Source organism: Vulpes lagopus, chromosome X (assembly GCF_018345385.1).
Source record: "Vulpes lagopus strain Blue_001 chromosome X, ASM1834538v1, whole genome shotgun sequence".
NCBI lineage: Eukaryota > Metazoa > Chordata > Mammalia > Carnivora > Canidae > Vulpes > Vulpes lagopus.
In genome coordinates this window covers 46,704,005-46,725,848 of record NC_054848.1, presented here as the reverse complement: position 1 = coordinate 46,725,848, position 21,844 = coordinate 46,704,005, and the positions used below count along the sequence as shown (strand labels likewise).

The 21,844-nt window shown below is 39.0% G+C and overlaps 1 pseudogene; it reads right to left on the bottom strand.

The window, feature by feature from the left end:
• LOC121482522 overlaps nt 1–18,307 on the bottom strand; it is a 47,622-nt pseudogene extending 29,315 nt beyond the window's left edge.
• Nucleotides 18,308–21,844: the final 3,537 nt, after the last annotated feature.

Below are 21,844 nucleotides of genomic sequence, written 5' to 3'. Positions count from 1 at the left end.
ATCCCATCAAGTGCCACCCTCAGTGCCATCACCCAGTCACCCTCACCCCCCGCCCAACTCCCTTGCTACCACCCCTTGTTCGTTTCCCAGAGTTAGGATTCTCTCATGTTCTGTCTCCCTTTCCAATATTTCCCACTCATTTTTTTCTCCTTTCCCCTTTATTCCCTTCCACTATCTTTTATATTCCCCAAATGAATGAGACCATATAATGTTTGTCCTTCTCCAATTGACTTATTTCACTCAGCATAATACCCTCCAGTTCCATCCACATCAAAGCAAACGGTGGGAATTTGTCCTTTCAAATTGCTGAGTAATATTCCATTGCATACATAGACCACATCTTCTTTGTCCATTCACCTTTTGATGGACACCGAGGCTCCTTCCACAGTTTAGCTATTGTGGACATTGCTGCTATAAACATTGGGATGCAGGTGTCCGGGCGTTTCACTGCATCTGTATCTTTGGGGTAAATCCCCAACAGTGCAATTGCTGAGTCATAGGGCAGATCTATTTTTCACTCTTTGAGGAACCTCCACACAGTTTTCCAGAGTGGCTGCACCAGTTCACATTCCCACCAACAGTGCAAGAGGGTTCCCCTTTCTCCGCATCCTCTCCAACATTTGTGGTTGACCATAAAGTTGAGGGTCCACTTCTTGATTCTCTATTCTGTTCCATTGATCTATGTGTCTGTTTTTGTGCCAGTACCACACTGTCGTGATGACCACAGCTTTGTAGTACAACCTGAAATCTGGCATTGTGATGCCCCCAGCTATGGTTTTCTTTTTTAAAATTCCCCTGGCTATTCGGGATCTTGTCTGATTCCACACAAATCTTAAAATAATTTGTTCCAACTCTCTGAAGAAAGTCCATGGTATTTTGATAGGGATTGCATTAATCGTGTAAATTGCCCTGGGTAACATAGACATTTTCACAATATTAATTCTGCCAATCCATGAGCATGGAATAGTTTTCCATCTCTTTGTGTCTTCCTCAATTTCTTTCAGAAATGTTCTATAGTTTTTAGGGTATAGATCCTTTACCTCTTTGGTGAGTTTTATTCCTAGGTATCTTATGCTTTTGGGTGCAATTGTAAATGGGATTGACTCCTCAGTCTCTCTTTCTTCAGCCTCATTGTTAGTGGATAGAAATGCCACTGACTTCTGGGCATTGATTTTGCGTCCTGCCACGCTGCCAAATTGCTGAATGAGTTCTTGCAGTCTTGGGGTGGAGTCTTTTGGGTTTTCTAGGTATAGTATCATGTCATCGGCGAAGAGGGAGAGCTTGACTTCTTCTTTGCCAATTTGAATGCCTTAAATGTCTTTTTGTTGTCTGATTGCTGAGGCCAGGACTTCCAGTACTATGTTGAATAGCAGTGGTGAGAGTGGACATCCCTGTCTTGTTCCTGATCTTAAGGGAAAGACTCCCAGTGCTTCCCCATTCAGAATTATATTTCCTGTGGGCTTTTCATAGATGGCTTTTAAGATGTTGATGAATGTTCCCTCTATCCCTACCCTATGAATAGTTTTGATCAGGAATGGATGCTGTATTTTCAAATGCATTCTCTGCATCTATTGAGAGGGTCATATGGTTCTTGTTTTTTCTCTTGCTAATATGATGAATCACATCGATTGTTTTATGAGTGTTGAATGAGCCTTGTGTCTCGGGAATATATCCTACTTGGTCATGGTGAATAATTTTCTTAATGTACTCTTAGATCCTATTGGCTAGTATCATGTTGAGAATTTTTGCATCCATGTTCATCAGGGATATTGTTCTATAATTCTCCTCTTGGTGGGGTCTTTGTCTGGTTTTGGAATTAAGGTGATGCTGGCCTCATAGAACGAATTTGGAAGTACTCCATCTTTTTCTATCTTTCCAAACAGCTTTAGGAGAATAGGTATGGTTTCTTCTTTAAACGTTGCATAGAATTCCCCAGGGAAGCCATCTGGCCGTGGACTTTTGTGTCTTGGGAGGTTTTTGATGACTGCTTCGATTTCCTCCCTGGTTATTGGCCCATTCAGGTTTTCTATTTCTTCCAGTTCCAGTTTTGTTAGTTTGTGGTTTTCCCGAAATGCATCCATTTCTTCTAGATTACCTAATTTATTGGTGTATCGCTGTTCATAATATGTTTTTAAAATCGTTTTTATTTCCTTGGTGTTGGTAGTGATCTCTCCTTTCTCATTCATGATTTTATTAATTTGAGTCTTCTGTCTCTTCGTTTTAATAAGGCTGGCTAATGGTTTATCTATCTTATTAATTCTTTCAAAGAACCAACTCCTGGTTTTGTTGATATGTTCCACAGTTTTTCCGGTCTCGATGTTGTTGAGTTCTACTCGAATTTTTATTAACTCTCTTCTTCTGCTGCGTGTAGGATCTATTTGCTGTTTTTTCTCTAGCTCCTTTAGGTGTAAGGTTAGCTTTTGTATTTGAGTTCTTTCCAGTTTTTGAATGGATGCTTGTATTGCAATGTATTTCCCCCCCAGGCCTGCTTTTGCTGCATCCCAAAGATTTTGAACGGTTTTATCTTCATTCTCATTAGTTTCCATGAATCTTTTTAATCCTTCCTTAATTTCTTGATTGACCCTTTTATCTTTTAGCAGGATGGTCCTTAACCTCCACGTGTTTGAAGTACTTCCAAACTTCTTGTTGTGATTTAGTTCTAATTTCAAGGCATTATGGTCTGAGAATATGCAGGGGATGATCCCAATCTTTTGGTATCGGTTCAGACCTGATTTGTGACCCAGTATGTGGTCTATTCTGGAGAAAGTTCCATGTGCACTTGAGAGGAATGTGTATTCAGTTGAGTATGGATGTAAAGTTCTGTAGATATCTGTGAAATCATCTGGTCCCGTGTATCATTTAAAGCTCTTGTTTTCTTTGGAGATGTTGTGTTTAGAATACCCATCGAGTGTAGAAAGCGCTAGATTAGTCCATCCAAATTTATATCTGAGCACCATTCTTTTCTCTGAAACTCAGACTTGTCTAACCTACATGGCTTCCCTGTTTGGGTGAACTCTTGGGTTTGTTATGCATATATATATTTTTTTCACTAATTCCCATCAACAAGTCTTCTTGATTCTATCTTCAAAATATATCCTGAGTACAACTGCCTCATCTATTACTACCACTTTAAAATCCAATGTCACTCATCTCTTGCCTTAATTAACATCTCAGTTTTCCTCCTTTATTCAACTCTCATCCCTGTAAAATATATTGTCCACAAAGTAGCCACCATGTCTCTTCAGCATATTGAACAAATTATGTCAAGACCTGTTAAATTTTTGAGTTCCCACTTTAACTTTAATAAAATCGTTACTCCTGGGATCCCTGGGTGGCGCAGCAGTTTAGCGCCTGCCTTTGGCCCAGGGCACGATCCTGGAGACCCGGGATCGAATCCCACGTCGGGCTCCCTGCATGGAGCCTGCTTCTCCCTCTGCCTGTGTCTCTGCCTCTCTCTCTCTCTCTCTGTATGACTATCATAAATAAATAAATTGAAAAAAAATTTAAAAAAATAAAATAAAATAAAATAAAATCGTTACTCCTTAGCATGGCCTGCAAGACACTAGACTGTATGGCTTCTGCCTACCCCTCCAACTTTTCCTCTCATTTAGTACACTGTATCCACACTTGATTTTATCTGTTCTTTGTTCCAGTCTTGGTCCCTTCATGAGGCTTTTTTATGTTCTGTTTCTCTGATGTATTATTTTTTTCTATTGTTGCTTTCAAAATTTCCCTTTTTCCCTTTGACTTTTGAGTTTTGCTTCTCTTTGTGTTTCTCCTGCTTGGAGCTCATTTAGTTTCTTTGATCTTTAAGTTAATACTTTTACCAAATTTGGGGAATTTTGTTTTTGTTTTTGTTTTTCAAAAACTTTGTCTGCCCCTTCTTTTTCTCTTGCCCTTTCTGTATTACAATTACACATATGTTGGGGTGCTTGATATTTTTGCACAGACCTCTGAATCTTCATTCACTCTTTTATCCCTGTTCTTTAGATTGACTAATTTCTATTGTTCTGTCTTCATGTTTTGCAGTGGTTTCTTTTGGTATCTCAGTTATGCTTCTCAGTAAATCTCGTGAATTTTTTTTCATTTTGGTTATTATGCTATTCAGCTCTAGATTTTCCATTGTTTTTCCTCTCAGAATTTTTATTTCTTGGCTAATATTCCCTATTTTTTCCCAAATCCAGTCTATTTTTCTTTAACTTTTAAATATTTATTTCTTAAAATTTTTAAACTTATTTATAATAATTGCGTTGAAGTGTATCTGCTAAATTAATATCTAGTTTTACATAGAGGCTGATTTCACTGACTCGTTTCCTTTCTTTTTTTAAGATTTTGTTTATTTATTCAAGAGAGACACAGAGAAAGAGAGGCAGAGACATAGGCAGAGGAAGAAGCAGGCTCCTGGTGGGAAGCCCCATGTGGGACTCGATTCCAGAACTGTGGGATCATGCCCTGAGCCAAAGGCAGACACTCAACCACTAAGCCACCTAGGCGTCCTGACTCATTTATTGTCTTGGTAATGAGTTATACTTTCCATTTTTTCCCTATCTAATAAATTTGAATTGAAAGATGAACTTATAGGTGGCACATTCTAGCGATTTTGATTTTGTTTTGTTTTCTGAATGTTTCTAGCTTCATCTTTTTTTTCTATTAGTTGATAATTATTGTGACCTCAACTGGACTCAACTGCTAAAACTGTTTCCCAGATGTGTATAGGCAATAATGTCTGTGCTCAGCATTTTTTCCTTTCCTTTCCTTTCCTTTCCTTTCCTTTCCTTTCCTTTCCTTTCCTTTCCTTTCCTTTCCTTTCTTTCCTTTCCTTTCCTTTCTTCTTTTTCTTTCTTTTTTTTTCTTTTCTTACCTTCTTTTTCTCTTCTTTTTTGGCTGGGAATTCTGGCAGTCTCCCTTTCACCTGTATAGTTTTGTATTCAGAAAGTTTGGGTGGAGCTTTTGTCCAAACACCTCAATCCTAGGGTTGCCAGGTAAAACACAAGATGCCTTTTGAATTTCAGATAAGCAATGAATAATATTTTTAGTATATTTAAAATTCAAATTTAACTGGGAATTTTAATTTTTATTTGCTAAATCTTGCAGCCCTACTCAAACCAGTAAGGCTACCTCTCTCTGTCGTCCAAGTTGCCTGTGGGTTGAGGAGTGCATTAAAAATTATAGCAACATCCATCACAAGTCATCCAAGACTTCCAATTTTTTCCTGACTCCCTGGGTCTCCCTCATGGATGCATAATTTAGCAGTCAGACCATAAGCACTGGAGAATACAATATCTCAACCTTTTATGACTCTTTAATTCCAAACTATCTGTGCAAAATCTCTAAGTTGGCCTGTCAACATTCCCAGATTGAGTCCACCACCTCTACACAGCACAACAGTTGACTTTTACGATCTGAGCTGGAGAGGGGGAATGAGGACACCCCCAGGAAAAAGGCCACAAACTTTTCTTCTTACCTGACACTGTAGCAGTTTTTTCATAAAGAAACATTTCTCAGGGTTTCTATTGTCTGTCAGTACCATGAAGTGGTTGTTTTTCTTTTTTTTTTCCTTTTTTTTTTGATGTGGTTGTTTTTCAATATTTTGTTTTACTTGTTTTCTGTGAAAGTGAATTCCCCAAACTCCACACACCACTATTACTGGAAGCCATTCTGGGTACTGAAAACTGTGATTCTCTGCGTGTGAGACGGCAAAGAAAAGAACTCCACATTATACTCATGTAACGTATTCACCACTCACTACAATAGCCTGTCTACTACCTGGTACCTACACATTAATATCTACATTAGATTTTGTAGAATAAAGGGAGTGTCCCTTCTGTCAGAGTCATTACAAAGATAAATTAATTAATGCAGCAAGCAAACAGCAATGCCTACCATGTTTTAGGGATATCCTGGATGTGAGAAATGAAAGAATGGATCATGGTCTTTGGCATCTGGGAATCTCACAACTAGTTTGGTTAGGCAAACATAAACAGAAAAGCTGTGGAAGTGCAAAGAAAGGACACAGGGGAGGGAAGCCTGGGAGAAAAGCATATACAGAGGAGTTGTGGCCAAAGCAGCAGGAGGAAAACAAAGAGAGAAGTCTGAGGAGGAAAAGAGAGAGAAGTCTATTTTGAATGTGAAAGAGCTCACCTGGACTCACCCAAGGCCACTGATCACTGAATTCATGTTCTTGATTATGCTGAAGTAAGCCTGAATGACATCTGCAATTATTCTCTGCAAAACTAAAGTAACCTGATGGCAGTGTTGTATTCATCCAACTAGTATTTACTGAAACCCAGCACTGTTCATCAGTTATTTTGTATTTGGGTTTATGAAGGGGTAAAAGTGGAGAATACAGTGGTATCAGAATATTCTGAACAAGATATGGGGATAAAAGCCACCACTACCAAACCACCCCAATCCTGTTCTTATGAACATGCATACAAGTAGATACATTCTACGTTCTCCCATTTTCAATATATTATTTCCTGTGAACAAAATGACAATATAATAATAGGTATGGTTTTTGAGTGAGCATTATGTGTCATCATCCCTCATTTGCTGGGGACCAGGCTCCAGATGCTGGGTGAGGCAGGCTATGGAGACATAGGGATGATTCTTATAGGATAACAGTGCTTGAGTAGTTCATAGTCTAGTAAGCAGACAACCACAGTGAAAATAACTAAAAGGCAAATATGATGAGAGCCATGGCAGGAGTGAGCTAGAGAAGCTTGAAACATGAACAAAGGAATTCAAGTTTTCAGGAACAGCTTCACAGAGGTGGTAACATAATATTATTATTCACATTTTTAGATGAGGTTAACAGTGGGTCAGAGAGGTTAAGTCATTCATTCACCCAGCAAGCGATGAAGCCATTTATCAATCTAGATATGTTTAAATGCAAAGTTCTGAGAAAATGCAACATGTATTACAAAAATCCTTCCCTCATATTAGTATCGATTTTTACAATTCATATTCATCACCTCTACTTCAATTTGGTACTGTTTTTCCTTCAATACGTGCCTTTCTATTTCGTATTTTAAAGTTTTATTGTGAGAATTATAGATTCACATGAAGTTGTAAGAAATAATACAGATGAGATTTTGCAAAACTATAGTATAATATCACAATTAGAATATTGACATGGATGCAATCCACTGATCTTACTCAGATTTACCAGTGGTATTCATTTGTGTAGGAGTAGGTGTGTATTTAGTGCCATACAAGTTTCTCACATGTGTAGACTTGTGTATCCAACACCACGGTAAAGATACTGATGTAGTCCTTTATCACAAGGATCACATACATGGTCCTTTTAATGACACACATCTTCCTGTGCTATGGTCCCTAACTCCCCTAATCTGGCAACCACAAATGGATTCTACATTTCTAAAATTTTATCATTTCAAATATGATGCAACAGTGAAATCATACAGCATGTAACCTTTTGGCTATATTTATTATTTCCTCAGTATACTTCTCTGAAGGTTCATCCAAGTTGTTGAATGGATTAAGAGTTCAGGGGGCAGGGCAAGATGGCGGAAGAGTAGGGTCCCCAAGTCACCTGTCCCCAACAACTTACCTAGATAACTTTCAAATCATCCTGAAAACCTATGAATTCAACCTGAGATTTAAAGAGAGAACAGCTGGGACGCTACAGAGAGAAGAGTGCGTGCTGCTAACAAAGTAGGAAGACGGGAAAAAAAAAAAAAAACAAAATAAAAAATAATCAAGTGGGAGAGGGGCCCCAATGAGGAGCTGGGCTGAGGCCAGGCAGCGAAGGCCTCCAGGACAGGGAAGCCCAGTCCCGGGGAAGCAGGAAGTTTAAAAATCCGCACGGGATTCTTCCTGGATGGAAAGGCACTGAGCAAGGAACTCGGGCAGAAATGCAGGAGGGGCAGTGGAGCCTCCAGGTTCCCGGGGTCACTAACAGAGGAACTGATCCTGCGGGAGAGTGCCACACACACCGTGGGCAGAGCTCAGTAAAGGGCTGGAGGGTGCCTGGCGGGGCCTCAGGGGAAGCTCAGCTGAGCCCTGCTGCCTTCGGGAGCTGCAGTCCCGGGAGCGCGATTCTAGCAGCCCTGGCCCCGGATCCCAGGGCACTGAGCTGACACAGCCTAGGATCCTACATTCCGCCTAAACAGGTGGAGGAGGGGAGGGCCCAGGACAGCAAGGACGCTACTGCCACCGGGCGACCCCGGGCTATGCAGATCAGCGCCCCCCGTCCCCGGGATCATCCAGGGCAGTGCCGACTGGGAGACTGCAGTAGTTACTGTCGGAGCTGATTCCAGGGCTGGAGAGCTGGCCACGCCCAGTGTTGTCATCCCTCCTGGTGTCACCCTGTCCCTGGGATGTAGCAGGACCGCCAGGGAACAGGGGCCTCACAGGATAACAGCTCCCACTGAGCCCAACACCTGGCAGGGGTAGGGGCAGCGCCGGCAGGTACACACACCTGACAATCAGCACAGCATGCCCCTTCCCAGCTGGAAGGACAGGAGAAGAGCAAGTTCTTGACTGAGCAGTGCTAGGAAGCTCCAGGGGGAGTCAAGGGACTTACAGTATATAGAAGCAGAGGATACCGCCTTGTTTTTTGTTTTGTTTTGTTTTTTCTTTGTTTTTTTTCTTTTTTTCTTCCCTTTTCCAGTACAACTCATTTTCAGCCACTCTGCACTGAGCTAAATGACTAGAAAGAAGAACTCACCAGAAAACACAGAATCAGAAACAGTACTCTCTGCCACAGAGTTAGAGAATTTACATTAAATTTGATGTCAGACAATTAAGAAGCACAATTATAAAGCTCCTGGTGGCTCTGGAAAAAAGCATAAAGGAATCAAGAGACTTCATGACAGCAGAATTTATATCTAATCAGGCTGAAATTAAAAATCAATTAAATGAGATGCAATTCAAACTGGAGGTCCCAACGATGAGGCTTAATGAGGTAGAAGAAAGAGTGAGTGACATAGAAGACAAGGTGATAGCAAGGAAGGAAGCTGAGGAGAAAAGAAAAAAAAAACAATTAAAGACCATGAAGAAAGGTTAAGGGAAATAAATGACAGCCTCAGAAGGAAAAAAATCTATGTTGAATTGGGGTTCCAGAGGGTGCCAAAAGGGACAGAGGACCAGAAAGTGTATTTGAACAAATCATAGCTGAGAACTTCCCTAACTTGGGGAGGGAAACAGGCATTCAGATCCAGGAGAGAGATTCCCCGCCCCCTAAAATCAATAAAAGCCTTCAACACCTCGACATTTAAGAGTGAAACTTGCAAATTCCAGGGATAAAGAGAAAGTCCTTAAAGCAGCAAGAGACAAGAAATCCCTAACTCATATAGGGAAAAATACTATATTAACAGCAGACTTCTCCGCAGAGTCCTGGCAGGCCAGAAAGGGCTGGCAGGATATATTCAGGGTCCTATATGAGAAGAGCATGCAGCCAAGAGTCCTCTATCCAGCAAGGCTCTCATTCAGAATAGGAGAGATAAAGAGCTTCCAAGATAGGCAGAAACTGAAAGAATATGTGACCACCAAACCAGCTCTGTAAGAAATAATAAGGGAGACTCTGTAAAAGAAAGAGGAAGTCCAAAGAAACAATCCACAAAAACAGGGACTGAATAGGTATCATGATGACACTGAATTGATATCTTTCAATACTAACTCTGAACGTGAATGGGCTTAATGATCCCATCAAAAGACGCAGGGTTTCAGACTGGATAAAAAAGCAAGACCCATCTATTTGCTGTCTACAAGAGACTCATTTTAGACCTAAGGACATCTACACCCTAAATATAAAAAGGTTGGAGAACCATTTACCATTCAAATGGTCCTCAAAAGATACAGGAGTAGCCATCCTCATATCAGAAAAATTAAAGTTTATCCAAAGACTGTTGTAAGAGATATAGCAGGACACTATATCAAATTTAACGGACCTATCCAACAAGAGGATCTAAATATCATGAATATTTATGCCCCTGATGTAGGAGCCGCCAAGTATATCAATCAATTAACCACCAAAGTTAAGACATACTTAGATAATAATACACTAATGCTGGGAGACTTCAAGACAGAACTTTCTGCAAATGACAGCTTTTCTACGCACAACATCTCCAAAGAAACAGGAGCTTTAAATGATACACCAGACCAGATGGATTTCACAGATATTTACAGAACTTTACATCCAAACACAACTCAATACACATTCTTCTCAAGTGCACATTGAACTTTCTCCAGAATAGACCACATACTGGGTCACAAATCAGGTCTTAACCAACACCAGAAGATTGGGATCATCCCCTGCATATATTCACACCATAATTCTTTGAAACTAGAACTCAATCACAAGAAGAAATTTGGAAGAAATCAAACACGTGAAGGTTAAAGAGCATCCTGCTAAAAGATGAAAGGGTCAACAAGGAAATTAGAGAAGAATGAAAAAAAATTCATGGAAACTAATGAGAATGAAGATACAACTGTTCAAAATCTTTGGGATACAGCAAAAGCAGTCCTGAGAGGAAAATACATTGCAATACAAGCATCCCTCAATAAATTGGAGAAAACTCAAATACACAAGCTAACCTTCCACCTAAAGGAACAGGAAAAGAACAGCAAATAAAACCTACACCCAGCAGAAGAGAGTTAATAAAGATTCAAGCAGATCTCAATGAAATAGAGACCAGGAGAACTGTGGAACAGATCAACAAAACCAGGAGGTGGTTCTTTGAATTAATGAGATAGATGAACCATTAGCCAGCATTGTTAAAAAACAAAAGAGAAAAGACTCAAGTAAATAAAATCACCAATGAAAATGGAGAGATCACAACTGGTACAAAGGAAATACAAACTATTTTGAAAGCATATGATGAGCAGCTATACGCCAATAAATGAGGCAATGTAGAAGAAATGGATGCATTCCTGTAAAACCACAAATGACCAGAACTGGAACGGGAAGAAATAGAAACCTTGAACAGGCCGATAACCAGGGAGGAAATTGAAGCAGTCATCAAAAACCTCCCAAGACACAAAAGCCCAGGGCCAGATGGCTTCCCAGGGGAATTCTATCAAACGTTTAAAGAAGAAACCATACCTATTCTACTAAAGCTGTTTGGAAAGATAGAGATGGAATACTTCCAAACTCATTCTCCGAGGCCAGCATCGCCTTGATTCCAATACCAGACAAAGACGCCACCAAAAAGGAGAATTATAGACCAATATGCCTGATAAACACAGATGCAAAAATTCTCAACAAGATACTAGCCTATTGGATCCAACAGTATATTGAGAAGATTATTCACCATGACCAAGCGGGATTTATCCCCAGAATGCAAGGCTGGTTAAACACTCATAAATCAGTCAGTGTGATAGACCATATCAACAAGAGAAAAAACAAGAACTATATGATCCTCTCAATAGATGCAGAGAAAGCATTTGACAGAAGACAGCATCCATTCCAGATCCAAAATTTTTAGGGTGTAGGGATAGAGGGAACATTCTTCAGCATCTTAAAAGCCATCTACAAAAAGCCCACAGGAAATATCATTCTCAATGGGGAAACAGTGGGAGCCTTTCCCCTAGATCAGGAACATGACAGGGATGTCCTCTTCCAGCACTGTTATTCAACATAGTAGTAGAAGACCTAGACTCATCAATCAGGCAACAAAAAGAAATAAAAGGCATTCAAATTGGCAAAGAAGACGTCAATCTCTCCCTCTTTGCAGATGACATAATAGTGTACAGAGAAACCCCAAAAGACTCCACCCCAAGATTGCTAGAACTCATACAGCAATTCAGCAGTGTGGCAGGATACAAAATCAATGCCCAGAAGTCAGTGGCATTTCTAGACACCAACAATGAGCCTGAAGAAAGAAATTAAGGAGTCAATCCCATTTACAATGGCACCCAAAAGCATAAGATACCTACGAATAAACATCACCAAAGAGGTAAAGGATCTATACCCTAAAAATTACAGAACACTTCTGAAAGAAATGGAGGAAGACACAAAGAGACGGAAAAATATTCCATGCTCCTGGATTGGAAGAATTAATATTGTGAAAATGTCAATGCTACCCAGGGAAACTTACTCATGCGATGCAATCTGTATGAAACTACCAAGGACTTTCTTCAGAGAGTTGGAACAAATCATCTTAAGATTTGTGTGGAGTCAGAAAAGACCCCAAATAGCCAGGGGAATATTAAAAAGGAAAACCAGAGCTGGGGGCATCACAATGCCAGACCTCAGATTGTACTACAAAGCTGGGCTCATCAAGACAGTGTGTTCCCGCACGAAAACAGACACATAGGTCAATGGAACCGAATAGAGGACCCAGAAACGGGCCCTCAACATATGGTCAACTATTATCTGACAAAGCAGGAAATATTATCCACTGGAAAAAGGACAGTCTCTTCAATAAATGGTGCTGGGAGAATTGGACAGCCACATGCAGAAGAATGACACTAGATCATTCTCCTACACCATACACAAAGATAAACTCAAAATGGATGAATGATCTAAATGTGAGACAAGAATCCATCAAAATCCTCAAGGGGAACACAGGCCTTTTTGAACCTGGTGACAACAACTTAATGGAAGATACATCTATGACGGCAAGGGAAACAAAAGTAGAAATGAACTATTCAGACTTATTCAACGTATAAAGCTTCTGCACAGCAAAAGAAAGAGTCCACAAAACTAAAAGACAACCTACAGATTGGGAGAAGATATTTGCAAATGACCTATCAGATAAAGGGCTAGTATCCAAGATCTATAAAGAACTTATTCAACTCAAAAGCAAAGAAACAAACAATCCAATCATGAAATGGGAAAAAGACATGAGCAGAAATTTCACAGAGGAAGACAAAGACATGGCCCACAAGCACATGAGAAAATGCTCCGCATCTCTTGCCATCAGGGAAATACAAAACAAAACCACAATGAGATGTGCCCTCATACCGGTGAGAATGGTGAAAATTAACAAGACAGGAAACAACAAATGTTGGAGAGGATGTGGAGAAAGGGGAACCCTCTTGCACTTTTGGTGGGAATGTGAACTGGTGCAGCCACTCTGGACAACTGTGTGGAGGTTCCTCAAAGAGTGAAAAATAGATCTGCCCTACGACCCAGCAATTGCACTGCTGGGGATTTACCCCAAAGATACAGATGCAGTGAATCCCTGGGACACCTGCACCCCGATGTTTCTAGCAGCAATGTCCACAATAGCCAAACTGTGCAAGGAGCCTCGGTGTCCATCGAAAGAAGAATGGATAAAGAAGATGTGGTTTATGTATACAGTGGAATATTTATTACTCAGCCATTAGAAATGACAAATACCCACCATTTGCTTCAACGTGGATGGAACTGGAGGGTATTAATTATGCTGAATGAAGCAAGTCAATCGGAGAAGGACAAACATTATATGGTCTCATTCATTTGGAAAATATAAAAATAGTGAGAGTGAAAGGGATTAAAGGGGAAAGGAGAGAAATTGAGTGGGAAATATCAGTGAGGGTGACAGAGCTTGAGTTACTCCTAACTCTGGGAAATGTACAAGGGGTGGTGGAAAGGGAGGTGGGCGGGGCTTGGGATGAATGCCTGACGGGCACTGAGGGGGGCACTTGATGGGAGGAGTACTGGATGTTATGCTATATGTTGGCAAATTTAACTCCAATAAAAATATACAAAAAATAGTTCATTCCTTTTATTGCTGAGTAGTACTCTGTGCAATGGATGTATCATAGGTTGCTTAGCCACTCATCTGTTTGATTCTAGTTTTTGGCTATTACCAAGAATGTTGTTATGAGCATTTTTTATACGGAATTTTGGCAAATATTAATTTTTATTTATATGGTGTAAATGCCCAAGAGTAAAATGTCTAGGACGTACAGTTACTGTATATTTAGTTTTTAAGAAACTACCAAACTGTATTGCAGAGTGGCAATGTCATTTTATGCTTCCAAGAAATAGACATGAGTATAAGTGCTCCAGATTCTCCACACCTTCACCAGCATTTGGTATTGTCATTATTATTTTGTTATTATTTTGGCCGGTGTGGCAAATATGTAGTGCTAGTTCATTGTCATTTTAATATGCTTTCCTAATGGCTAATGGTGTTTGTTATCTTTTTAGAGATTATTTGCTACATTATATCCTCTGCAGTGACATGGATGTTCATGTTTTTGTCCACTTTCTAGTTGGCATATATACTTTTTAACTTTGGTCTCTTGAGAATTCTTTATATATTCTAAATACTAATCTTTTGTCAAATATATGGTTTGAAATACATCCTCCCAGACGGTAGCTTGTCTTTTCAATTTTACATGGGCTTTCACAGAGCAAAAGTGTTTAATTTTGATGAGGTTCAGTTTATCAATTTTTCTCTTTGTGGATCATGCTTTTGGTTTCAAGCCTAAGGACTCATTTCCTACCCCGAGATTTCAAAGATTTTGCTATCTATTTAAAATTTTTGTTATTGCCTTATGTTTTCCTTTTATGTTCATAATTTATCTTTTAAAATTTTTTATAGGAGTTCAATTTTCCAACATTTAGCATAACACCCAGTGCTCATCCCGCCAAGTGCCCCGCTCAGTGCCGATCACCCAGTCACCCAAACCCCCCGCCCACCTCCCTTTCCACTACCCCTTGTTCATTTCCCAGAGTTTAGGGGTCTCATGTTTTGTCACCCTCACTGATATTTTCACTCATTTTCTCTCCTATCCCTTTATTCCCTTTCACAAATTATTATATTCCCCAAATGAATGAGACCATAAAATGTTTGTCCTTTTCCGATTGACTTATTTCACTCAGCATAATACCCTCCAGTTCCATCCACGTCGAAGCAAATGGTGGGTATTTTTCGTTTCTAATGGCTGAGTAATATTCCATTTTATACATATACCACATCTTCTTTATCCAATCATCTTTCGATGGACACTGAGGCTCCTTCCAGTTTGGCTATTGTGGACATTGCTGCTAGAAACATCAGGGTGCAGGTGTCCTGGCGTTTCACTGCATCTGTATATTTGGGGTAAATCCCCAGCAGCGCAATTGCTGGGTCCTAGGGCAGATCTATTTTTCACTCTTTGAGGAACTTCCACACAGTTTTCCAGAGTGGCTGCACCAGTTCACATTCCCACCAACAGTGCAAGAGGGTTCCCCTTTCTCCACATGCTCTCCAACATTTGTGGTCTCCTGCCTTGTTAATTTTCCCCATTCTCACTGGTGTGAGGTGGTATCTCATTGTGGTTTTGATTGGTATTTCCCTGATGGCTAGTGATGCGGAGCATTTTCTCATGTGCTTGTTGGCCCTGTCTATGTCTTCCTCTGTGAGATTTCTCTTCATGTCTTTTGCCCATTTCATGATTGGATTGTTTGTTTCTTTGCTGTTGAGTTGAATAAGTTCTTTATAGATCTTGGATACTACCCCTTTATCTGATAGGTCATTTGCAAATGTCTTCTCCCAATCTGTAGGTTTTCTTTTAGTTTTGTGGACTGTTTCTTTTGCTCTGGAGAAGCTTTTTATCTTGATGAAGTCCCAATGATTCATTTCTGCTTTTGTTTCTCTTGCCTTCATGGAGGTATCTTGCAAGAAGTTGCTCTGGCCAAGTTCAAAAGGATGTTGCCTGTGTTCTCCTCTAGGATTTTGATGGATTCTTATCGCACATTTAGATCTTTCATCCATTTTGAGTTTATCTTTGTGTATGGTGTAAGAGAATGGTCTAGTTTCGTTCTTCTGCATGTGGATGTCCAATTTTCCCAGCATCATTTATTGAAGAGACTGTCTTTTTTCCAGTGGATAGTCTTTCCTGCTTTGTCGAATCATAATTTGTTTTGAACGAACTTTTATACAATGTGTGAAGTTTAAGTCATGATTTATTTTTTGGACCTGTGGAAGTTCTGGTGCTAGTTGCTCTAGTACCACTTGTTGAAAATGCTATCCTTCTTCCATTGAATTGCTTTTGCACTCTTGTCAAAATTCAAGTCAGCATTTTTGTGTGAATCTATTTGAGGATTCTTGAACTAGTCCACTTATGCAAGTGTCTATCCCTCAGCCAACACCATACTGTTTTGATTACTGGAGCTAAATAATCATATACCAATAATATATGAATGTATTGGTAGAATAATTCCTTCCACTTTATTCTTTTTGAGGAGTTGTTGTTGTCTTGAATAATTGTAGCATATTTTATTACATGGTAATCTTTTCATTTAAGTTTATTCTTTTCTGGATCATTGTTGAATCAGATGCAGTTGAAAGAAATAATACACAGAGAGCCCAGTTGCCATCTGCTCAATTTCTTCCAATGGTAATATCTCACAAAACTATAATATAGTGACAAGGATATCAACCTTGATATAGGCAGGCTACAAAACATTTCCATCACAGGGATCCGTAATATTACCTTTTTAATTTTTTTTTTAACAACCGGACCCACTTTCTTTCCACTCTTAACATTCCTCAACCTGGCAGCCATCAGCCTGTGTCACATTTGTTTTGTAATTTTAAGAATGGAATAATCCTGTATGTAACCTTCTGATATTGGCTTTTTTCACTTACCATCATTCTCTGGCAATCTGCAAATAGAGTTGCATATGTAAATAGTTCATTTCTTAATGGTGAGCAATATTCCATGGCATGGGTACACCATAATCTGTGTAGCCATTTACCCACTGAATCCTTCAGAGGGTCCTTCCCAGGATTTGGCTATTTCAGATAAAGGTGCTATAAACATTTGTGCACAGATTTCTGTGTGAAAAATAGTTTTCATTACTCTGGAACAAATGACCAGAACTACAATCCTCCCACTTTATTCTTTTTTTCTCCACAGTCCTCAAATTTTATTTTTATTTTATTATTTTATTTTTTAATTTAAATTCAATTAATTAACATATAGTTTGTTACTAGTTTCAAAGGTAGAGTTCAGTGTTTCATCAGCCATATATAACACCTAGTGCTCATTATATCATGTGCCCTCCTTCATGCCCATCACCAGTTATCCCATCCCCACCCCCCCTTCCCCTACAGCAACCCTCAGTTTGTTTCCTATGATTAAGAGTCTTTTATGATTTGTCTCCCTCTGTAGTTTCATCTTGTTTAATTTTTCCCTCTCTTCCTCTGTGCTCCTGTATTTTGTTCCTTAAATCCCACATATGAATGAAATAATATGATTTATGAGTCATCATGCCTTCCCATTTGTAAAATTATGATTCTTATACTGGCTATTAGTTTTAATTAGTTTTAACATGGCAGCATACTAACAACATTTTCCAGCTTTTTTGAGATATAATTGACATATAACAAATTGTGATTAGTATAAGCTTTTCAATTTGCTCCAGATTGTAAATTGTAAGTGGAATGAAGCATCATTTCCAGTTGATAAACATACCCACAGATAATGTGATATCTCTTAAATTAAGATGTGTCAATTAAGCCAATAACAATGGCAATAGGAAAACTATTGATAAAATATAACCAGGGAATGTTCATCTTAATACACACACACACACACACACACACACACACACACACATTTTTTAAGCAAAAAGACAATTATTTGAAGGAGGACAAATGGTAACCAGCTACCAGGAAAACAGGTAACGAGCTTGGTAGGAGTACTTTTTTAAAGCCCACAATATAACTAGAAAGATGAAAAGAAGAATAGAGGAGAGCTTCAGTCCTATAGGAAGATATCCTAATAGCCTGTACCAAGGTCATAACTTCTGATCAAGAGATTATAAAAGCCATAAATAAAATCATCACCATGGGAAATGACAGACAGTGACTTTGAATACACAAGTAGAAAGGATATTGGTAAGAATAAGCGTTCTGTGCCTTCAGGCTTTGGTGGATAGTTGGATCTCCCAAAACACGAGCAAAGACTAAAATCCAAATGAAAATTACTGTGAAGAAATAAAATAACTTTACAAATAAATAAAATAAAATAAAATAAATAACTTTACATATCAAAAGTTTGGTGGCTTTAGAGAAATTCAGGTAATAATTTGTACATGTTATCAAGAAAGCTGGATGATACAATAAGCCATAAGTAAAGGAAATAGTTTCAGTAAATAGGCAGATGTGGTATTTAGTGCCTAAAAGTACAATATTCCCTGAGATAGAACATAATGGACATGTTTGCCTAAAGTAAAGACCAATGAATGCTAGTGAGATGCAAAAATAAACCATAATATTTTGATAGGTGTTTTTCTTTCTCATTCTAATGTGAGCATCTTTAATAACATACTCCCAAGTATAGAGTTAACACTTAGGGGCTGGTTGGTTTGATGTAACTGGCACTGAAAAGCACAGTTCTTTGAAGAAAAAGTCACCATATTTTCTTATTAAATTTCATGAAGCCTCATGAAATACAGAGAATAAAACAGTTTCATTTTATTTTTCATCCTCTGCTTTCTCCAATGGGTCTTTTTTGGTTAATAATCCTTACGTTTCATTTAGGTTTTACTGTCTTCAATTATCTTACTTTTAGCTCCTTGTCTGTCATTTGGCTATATCAAAATGCCAGGTAAGTTCCGAGTCATTTGCACAACCGTGGACCAATGTAGAGCGTTTCCATCTAAATGAGTCTTCACCAGCAGGCCAGCTGTGTGTGGTCGCTTCTGGAATGCGGAGGGTGGGCCCTGCCACCAGAGACCATTTGAAGCATAGCAGCTCACACTGGCACTCAGCTTCCTTGACGCTGGGCTCCTGACCAGACAAGTTGTGAGATTGCCACCCAGGCCGTTGCAGCAAAGGGCCCTGATTGACTGCCAGGGAGAAGGCAGGAACCCCATGGGTCTGCTGCTCTGCTCCGCAGCACCCTGTGCTCTCCCTGGAGGAGGAGCTAGAGGACAGGGTGGCAGAGCTGCCAGCAGTGTCTGAGGGCTTGTGGCCAGGAGGTGTGGGCATAGGTGCCAAGCTGAGCACTGATTTTGTGTCCTCAGACCTGACTGAAACTCATTTCTTTTTGCTTTTCTTTTTGTTTGTTTGGTTCTGTGTGTGCCTGTTGTAGATTTCTTGGCATTTTCTTTATTTTTTAATTTAAATTCGATTAGTATAACACCCAGTGCTCATCACATTACGTGCTTTCCTTAATGCCTGTCACTCAATACATTTTCTATATAGACAATATTATCTACAATTAGGGGCAGTTTTATTTCTTTTCCCATCAATATGCTTTTATTTAGTTTTATTATCTCATTTTAAGGGCTAAGTTTTGTTTTGTTTTGTTTGAGCAAGAGTAGAGAGATCAGACATCATTTCCTTCTTTTCAAACTTCGTTGTAGACAGCCTTAGCTGTAGGGTTGTTTGTTTGTTTGTTTTTTATTTATTTTATTTTTTTGTTTTTTGTTTTTTTTTTTGTTTTTTTAATAAATTAATTTTTATTGGTGTTCAATTTACCAACATACAGAATAACACCCAGTGCTCATCCCGTCAAGTGCCCCCCTCAGTGCCCGTCACCCATTCACCCCCACTCCCAGCCCTCCTCCCCTTCCACCACCCCTAGTTCGTTTCCCAGAGTTAGGAGTCTCTCATGTTCTGTCTCCCTTCCTAATATTTCCCACACATTTCTTCTCCCTTCCCTTATATTCCCTTTCACTATTATTTATATTCCCCAAATGAATGAGAACATATGTTTGTCCTTCTCCGATTGACTTACTTCACTCAGCATAATACCCTCCAGTTCCATACACGTTGAAGCAACTGGTGGGTATTTGTCATTTCTAATGGCTGAGTAATATTCCATTGTATACATAAACCACATCTTCTTTATCCATTCATCTTTCGATGGACACCTAGGCTCCTTCCACAGTTTGGCTATTGTGGACATTGCTGCTAGAAACATCGGGGTGCAGGTGTCCCGGCGTTTCATTGCATCTGAATCTTTGGGGTAAATCCCCAACAGTGCAATTGCTGGGTCGTAGGGCAGGTCTACTTTTAACTCTTTGAGGAACCTCCACACAGTTTTCCAGAGTGGCTGCACCAGTTCACATTCCCACCAACAGTGTAACCCGAAGACTGTAGTGAGAGATGAAGAGGGACACTATATCATCCTTAAAGGATCTATCCAACAAGAGGACTTAACAATCCTCAATATATATGCCCCGAATGTGGGAGCTCCCAAATATTTAAATCATTTAATAACCAAAATGAAGAAATACTTAGATAATAATACACTTATACTTGGTGACTTCAATGTAGCTCTTTCTATACTCGATAGGTCTTCGAAGCACAACATCTCCAAAGAAATGAGAGCTTTAAATGATACACTGGACCAGAGGGATTTCACAGATATCTACAGAACTTTACATCCAAACTCAACTGAATACACATTCTTCTCAAGTGCACATGGAACTTTCTCCAGAATAGACCACATACTGGGTCACAAATCGGGTCTGAACCGATACCAAAAGATTGGGATCCTTCCCTGCATATTGTCAGACCATAATGTATGTTTGTTTTTTAAATGTTATCAAGTTTAGGAAATTCACCACTGTCCTAAATTTCTGAACGTTTGTACTGTGACTTGGTGTTGGATTTTGTCAGTAACCTTGTGTGTTCCTTGATATAACCATATTATTTTTACTATTTAGTTTATTTGGATTACATTAATTGAATTTTGAATGTTGCAGCAACACTGCATACCTGGAAAAGCTCCCACTGGTCAAGATGTATAATTTGTTTTTATACAGTGTTGGATTTAATTTGGTCATATTTCGTTAACAGTTTTTGTGCCTATGTTCATAAGAGATTTGATAACGTAGTGACTTTTTTGGTAGTCTGCAGCTGGTTTACATATCAGGTTAATATTGGCCTCATCCAATGTGTCGGGAAGGTTTTCTTCCTTGTTTCTTTTGAAAGAAATTGTGTAGACTGGTGTTACTTCTTTAACTGATTCATAGAATTTTCCAATTAAATCATCTGGGCCTGGGACTCTTTTTTTGGAAGATTTTTTAAATTAAAATTTTCAATTCCTTTAATAGTTTTAGTGCTATTCAGATGTCTGTTTAATCTTTTATGAGTTTTGATAGTTTTTGGGTTTTGAGGAATTGCTCCATTTCTTCTAAATTAGTGAGTTTATGAGCATATAATTATTCATGGTATTTCCATATCATGGCTGCAGACTCTGGAATGATTGGTTTTGATGTTTTGTGCCATCTCTCTTTTGTATTTCTATCAGTATTGCTAGAGCTTATACATTTCAGTAATAGTTTTGAAAAAACTACATTTAATTTTTTTTCTCTGCTATTTTCCTATTTTCAATATGATTTCCATCCTGGTGTTTATTATTTCCTTTGCTGTGATTTTGTTTACTTTTCTTTTCTTTTTCTAGTTTCCCTGTAAGTAGTTTGAACTTGTGGCACCTGGGTGGCTCAGTGGTTGAGCATCTACGTTGGCTCAGGGTGTGATCCCACCTGGAATCAAGTCTCACATCAGGGTCCCCACAGGGGGCCTGCTTCTTCCTCTGCCTATGTCTCTGCCTCTCTCTCTGTATGGCTCTCATGAATAAATAAATAAAATCTTTAAAAAAAAGAAAAGACAATCAAAATTGATAAACCTCTGTCCGTGCTTTCTGGAAGAAAAGATGCAGACTGCTAATATCAAAAATGAGAGCAGTGTCTAGCTGGCTCAGTTGGTAGAACATGCGAATCTTGATCTCAGGTTTGTGAATTTGAGCCCCACATTGAGTGTGGAACTTACTTAAAAAAATAAAATCTTTTTAAAAAATGAGAGAGAGATCACTACCAATCACATAGGTATTGAAAGGATAATAAATGAATATAATGAACAAGTGTACACCCATAACCTTGACAGACCCAATGAAATGAGCAATTCCTAGAAAGACAAACTCAGCTAAAACTCACACAAGA